General features: G+C 39.0%; 1 long non-coding RNA gene across 2 annotated transcripts; it reads left to right on the top strand.

Moving 5' to 3' along the window:
- Positions 1–467: 467 nt before the first annotated feature.
- Positions 468–6139, top strand: LOC106456121 (uncharacterized). 2 transcript variants are annotated; one of them, XR_001290283.1, is made up of 4 exons: positions 468–1106; positions 1211–1302; positions 1633–1671; positions 6070–6139. It is a non-coding gene; the product is annotated as an uncharacterized LOC106456121 (long non-coding RNA). The 2 variants fall into 2 exon arrangements; XR_001290282.1 differs by having other exon boundaries at positions 468–1302.
- The last annotated feature ends 531 nt before the right edge of the window (positions 6140–6670 follow it).

Here is a 6670-nt window from a genome sequence, read left to right on the forward strand (position 1 = left end):
AGAGTTTTGGTACTCTTGTAGTTTTAAGTGGTGACCCATAGGGGGGTTACCGTACAGGTCAAACACTGCACTTGTTTCATTGCAAACTCTAATGAAAAGACACGCAGAACATCAAGATTCATGCATTCATGGAGGGACATGAGCATAGACTGAGATGCACTAAAAGTGATTATACAATGAGTTGTAAAAAAACAAAGAATAAATCTATATTATTATTAAATAATACACAACATATTTAAAAGATTTATATTTTTTAAAAGTTGTATTTGACTGGATTCAAGCACTAAAGAGTTAGCAAACTCCGGAGGGGGCAAGAAGGAATAACCTTTTCCTTCCTCAATTAGCCCAATTAATCCAAATCAAACTAGCCAATCACCGCGCCAATCAATCAGCGAAACAAACCCGATTTTTCTTGGAGATTTATTTATTTTCCTGTGGATTTTCCGCTCTCTCCTGAAGCAGCGGCGGCAGCAGCAGCTCGGCTCAGTGGTGTTAAACGAGACTGTAAGCTAGGTGGCCGCACGATCACATTTATCGCGCCGAAGCTGTGCCAGACGCACATGGGATCCGTCCTGCTTACCGGGGGATCTTCAGCACCGGCAGCCGAGCGGAGGGCACCGTCAGCCCGGTCAGGAGGAGCGCTCAGCCTGCCTGGACTCTTCCGCTGACGCAAAACAAACGCACAGACACACACACACAAACACACACACGCAGAACAAACACTACACATTTCGGAGGTGATATTCTTCCTTCCTGAGACACAAAGTGTTATTTATTTATATCGTATGCGAGCCTGACAGTCAGCCGCGGCGGACAAACTGCGTGTTAGCGCGGGGAGGTCGGACTTGTTTGGCAGGGGAAACACTGAAACACACGCGAAAAGACTCCCGTTCTGTCGCCCCCCTTCTTTTATTTCCTGTCAGTTTTTTTTCTTCTTCTTGCGATTTATTTCCTGCTGCCAAAACCAGGAACCCGGGACTGAACCCTTACTCCGAGGATGAAAGAAAACTAGATTTGCGATCGAGGCTTTGAGGTTGTTTTACTGGATTTATTTCGCTGTGGAGGAAAAGCGATCCGGGAGCGGAGCGGTGCGCAAAAAAGCCGAGGTCTTCCTCCTCTCTTCTCTCCGTCCTTTCTATCTCTCCATCTATCAATCTGTCTACCCATCCTCTTCTATCTATCTGTCTCTCCATTTGTTTCCATGTTTTAGGTCCGTGCGATTTTGCTAAAATGCATCATCAACAGCGGATGGCAGCTTTGGGAACAGACAAGGAACTGAGTGACTTACTGGATTTCAGCGCGGTAAGGAAATCCACCTTCTTCTCTTATCGCTAATATGAATAAAATGACAGGTATCATGTGAGAGCAAGCCGTAGAGGAGAATAAAAGCGTTCTGTAGGCTTTACATCCACCACTGTTTACATTTTTAATGTATGAGTTGCACGGCACATAGCCCAGCCTGCATATTTTAGCCTTCACTCAGTCTTTTAACTATTTGCACAAAAAGTTGTGTGTTTATGTAGAGTAACTTGCAGAAAGTCAGTGCATATTGTTGGTTTTGTGTTGTTTAATTTTTTTGCTTGTGTGTGCAGAGAATTGTGATGCTGCATTAGTAATTTTGTTGTCTTATAGATGCGAAACAGCGATTTGAAAATGTTCCCAACATCCATGGTAGTATATCTCATTTTAAGTCATTTTTTTCCTTCATGTGTAGCCTGATTATTGTTGTTGTTGTTATTATTTTTTATCTTTCTACCCATGATAGGATTTAGTAAATGTTTTCCTTTTTTCTATGTGACTTTCTAGGCTGCTCCATGCACTCTGCACCGTTTCGTACAGAATATTTCATGCAAATTAAAAAAAAAGAAAAAAGAAAAAGGCTCGATGTTGAATCATGAACCTGCATGACAGACAGCTAGACAGCCAGCCGAGGAGAGGGAAATGTGTCATACTTTGTCCCCGCAGTGTAAATATTCCTGCAGCATTGCTGTTAAATGTCCAAACCCGCGATTGGGTTTGAAAGTGTGCGTGTGTTTTTAAAGAGAACAGCCTGAGTGGTGAACTTGACGGACAGGAAATAGAGTCCCCGCTCTCGCCCATGTTTTCTCTGCGCCTCTCCTCCTCTGGGAGCAACTTTGGTCTGAAGAGGAGGAGGAAGAGGGGGAAAAAAATCAGAAACACCCCTAAATGATGAGAGGGGAAAAAAAAACTGATTTACATTAATCCGGTTATGAAACGTTGAAAAGCAGCATGAACGTAATGGTATCATAATATCATAATAGTATTAGGGACATGGGTACAGTGATGCTGCATGACATGCAAATAGAATTTACCTGCAATGTTGTGAGTTATTATATTAATTTTAATACTGTAAAAGCATAATATCACAGCCATGGCCTGTGCATGCAAGTGACTTAACAGGAGTGTGCTACAAATAATTTTTGATGAGAAATATATCATAAAATATACATTTTTACAGGAATTAAATGCCAAAGAGAAGATAGTGTGCCTCATGACTGACTGAATGCACAGCTGAGGCCTGCTAGAAAATCTGTTGTTAGAGCCATGCAACCTACACATTAGTGTCTTGTAATACACTACCCTTTTTTTATTATTTGAGTGCAACATGTTGATAAGAACTTGTGCATCAACTCATACAAGTTAACCCCTGTTGCATTTTTTTTTAGATTTAATAACTTCATACACACATCAGAATATGTCTATAGAAAAATTGTAATTATAGAACACACACTCTCTTAGCTAAGTAGGTCTCTATTTACCATGTTTACAGCAGAACTATTGTTAAAGTCCATGTAGAAGAATAAGAAGTGCCCAAAGTCGACGGAAATCACGACTAATTTCCAATTTAGTGGCACACACAACATATTCAATTACTTTGGGAATAGTGGCATATATTTAAAAAGAAGCAAAATAAAAGGCTCAAATTATTTTACAAATTTTAATCCTGGACAATGGTTAACTGAATATTTTAAATATGATGTATTTGATTAAATAAAATAAAATAAAATAAAATAGACTCAGTAAATTGATTTATAATTCCAATGGCAAGGAGATGCTGCTGTGATACAAATATTCTTCATAGTGCTATTATATCTAGTAAGCCGGGTTATATTATAAATGGTATAAAAGGTTGTTTAGATAATCTATCATAGGTGCAAAATGCCGAAAAGTTCAATCAGAAGTTAAATTATGCACAAAAGTAGAAAAATAATTATTGTCCTTAAGAGATAATGCATTAATATTAAAGGCATTTTCCCTGGTTTAAAAACTGAACAGGTTTTTAAGATATGTCAATCAGCCCGTCTTAATTTGAAAAAAAAAATTCAAACAAAGGAGGGCAGCAGCAGCTAAAATGTGTCTCCGCTCATTATAAACGCAGACTGAACATTAATTTATTCAATCATCTGTCCTTACACGCCCACAAGCTGACACCAGCAGCTCAAAGCAGTTAGACTGGGATATCGATAGACCCGCTAATAGTCCGAGTTAGATCGTTTATCTCCCCAACGCTTGTTTTCCCTCTTTATTTGTCGCAGCTGTGAGAGAGATTGAATACACAAGCAAGCAACCTCCTTGTTCGGCAGACGCACTTCCAGGCCCAGCAAGCAGCATTAAGAACAGTGATGGATCAAGTGTTTGCTGCTTTGGGTCAGGGTTTAATTTATCAGAATTCTGGTTGATCTGAAATAAAACCAAAAGCCTCTCGAACGCCTTGACTTAGTACAGTCTTGTACCGTCTGTAAGTGTGAAGCTCGGAGTGTGTTTGCGGTCAACCATGCCAACACACGGGCCTGATGTTCATCCAGAGGGGTTATCTGTGAGGGTCAGATGTCTTACTTTGATAGCGTGAAGTGTTCTGTTGTAAAGCTTTACAGTAGCTCATCTCGAAGCACGGCAGGAATCAGTATTCAGCTTCAGTCTGTCTTAACGTGGGCTTGATTTTCCTGTAGATGTGTAGAGCAGATGGTGACTAGTTCTGATGATTATCTCATATGTTTAAGTCAGATATGAAGTAGATATGAAGTGTTTCATTCCAAAATAAGCCATCCAACATTTGGCAAAAGTGACACTTTAGAATGAAAACATATTTTTCACCAAGGTGAGCAGGCGATATAAGTGGTCCTGTTTATTTTTCACAGATGCTGAAAGAGGAATTTGATTTCTCTCCGCTTCACAAAAATAATCCCACAGTGTTTTGGAACACCAAGTCTTCATTTCAGTGTTTAGCTCTGAGCTGGGATTCTCTGATTAGGATTGAGTACAGACCTAAATGTGTCCATAGCATCAAGTGGAAAACAGAGAAGGGCCAAAACCTTGCATCAAGAGGTGCTGACCAAAGTCAGGAATCTGATTTCTTGACTAAAACTCCAAAATAAAAACTTGTACATTGAATTTTACTTTTAATATCAGTGCCTTTGATTCCCTTTTTAAATTAGGATATGACATCATTCTGTAGATGATTTTTTTTTGAATTATTTAATTATTTTACAGCAGCCAATCAAATTCAATCAGCACGATACCTAAGAACATTACATTTTCTTGTACCTCTCCTGAGGTTGACTGCAAATAATTTATTTTTTCTTATATAAAAGTGCATAAAGACAGGATTACTTTGAGTTCAATTTTCTTCTAAAATTTACACTTGCATTGGTTCTCTAAATTTCTATATATTTAAAAATGTTACTCTCTAAAGGACTTGAACGTTAGGGACTTGATCTGGACTTGGAGTGGGAACTTTGATTTAAGATACTGACTTCTGGACTCCCCTCTTCCCATGACTTGGAACTTTCATGTTTTGATGAAGGACTGGATTTGGGATTTGAGTTTTCACTTGTTGGACTTACGTCATCTTCTCATGATTAGGAACTTGCCTGTCTCAACATTGGACTGTTGACATGTTTGTTATGATGTGAAATATCTTCTCTGCAGGACTTGACCCTTACTCATCTTAACTCTGGGATCTTTTGACCTTGCATTGGGACTTGGCTTTTAACTTTTTGGAACATGACCTTTGACCCCTGGAACTTGCACATTTTGATGAAGGACTCGACCGTTTCACAAAATAATTCATAACATATTGCTCTTGATTTGGGATATGATTTTTCATTTGTTCGAGTGCACTTGCCCTGGACTTGCTTATCTTTTCATGGACAGGACTTAGACCTTGCTTGTCTTTACTTGGGACATGACTATGATTGCATCGATTTGGGTCTTTTGACTTACTGGAGCTTTACACTTGACCTTTGTTGGATTTAAACATGACCCTGGATTTACCTGCCAGTCTTGATGTAGGACTTGACTTGGACATGTTAGTCTTGATATGGGTGTTGTTGCCCATATGTGCACATGCGTGACCTGGGACTTGTTTGTCTTCCTTTGGGACTTGACTATAAACTTCTTGGCATTGTTTTGGATCTTGACATTTAACTTCCTTGACCTCTCCTGGGATATGACCCTGGACATGCCAGTTAGTTACAAAATTGTTTTGCAAAACTGCATCTTTTTTTTTTTCCTTAAAAAACAAAACAAACGGCATAAAATTCTTGGAAAGATGCATACATTGGTTTAATTTTCCTTACAGAGTTCCTGAAGTTCTTGTATAGCAATGAGAACTTCTGTGACAACTTTGGCTTCTTGAAAAACAAATGGGGCATTTCTCAAAGTCAAGTGTTTGGCACTTGAACAGATGTATCTTATTAGTATTAAATCAACCAATACCCAGCCCTAGTCACTTTGGACACTTTCCTTGGTAACATCCACACAAAGATTCCTTCCAAAACAAGACATCATGCATTTAAAAAACAGACAGTATACCCTATGGAGAAAAAAAAAGGGGGGGGGGGGAGTACATGTTACCATTAAATTTATGACATTTCCTAATAAGACCATAATGAGATGAGGGGCTGACAGCTCTCAGCCAAATGTTGGATTGGCGTTTTGGAATGAAGCTTTTCACATGTAGCTGCATTGACGTTTCTGTAGAGATGTGTCTTGCTGTGTGCAGTGTCAGTGCTCTCGGAGGTAATGTGCACTCTGTTTGTCTTGTAGATGTTTTCCCCTCCTGTTAGCAGTGGAAAGAACGGGCCAACCTCCCTGGGGAGCGGACATTTCTCCGGCTCAAGTACGTCAGCTTTCTCTTTTTTTTTTTCCTCCCTCACTTCATCATCTTCTTTTTCTTCTTTTTCTCCTTCTTCTTCTGCTCTTTTCCTCAGCCTCCTCCTCTCCTTCCTCTTACACCTGCTCACTGCTGCTTTGTTTGCTGTTTGAATTTTCTAATGTGGGTAACAGTGTTCAATACGTGGATATGCAGTTTTTGGTTTTTATGCTGTGTTGCATTGTGGGTTACTTTATATTTCAAGCGGACTTGAAAGCCAAATGAGATTTGGCTTGACGATTTAAGAACACAGCTTACTCATACTGTTTATATTTTTACATTACTCGTATTGTGTACAAACAATAACATTGCTTGGTTTGATTATATGACTTTGAATATGCTTAAATCTGTCTCATAATACTTTCCTACATTGTTTGTAGAAAAATGGTCTCCGTATTATGTATTTTATTTAAACAACAAAAAACAAATCACCCAGTTTCTTGAATCCGGGGACATTGTTGTTTTTAACATTATTCAAAAAAGAGGAAGTAGATA

The sequence above is a fragment of the Pundamilia nyererei genome, unplaced genomic scaffold (assembly GCF_000239375.1).
Source record: "Pundamilia nyererei isolate P.nyererei 1_Seehausen unplaced genomic scaffold, PunNye1.0 scaffold00016, whole genome shotgun sequence".
Classification (NCBI taxonomy): Eukaryota; Metazoa; Chordata; class Actinopteri; order Cichliformes; family Cichlidae; genus Pundamilia; species Pundamilia nyererei.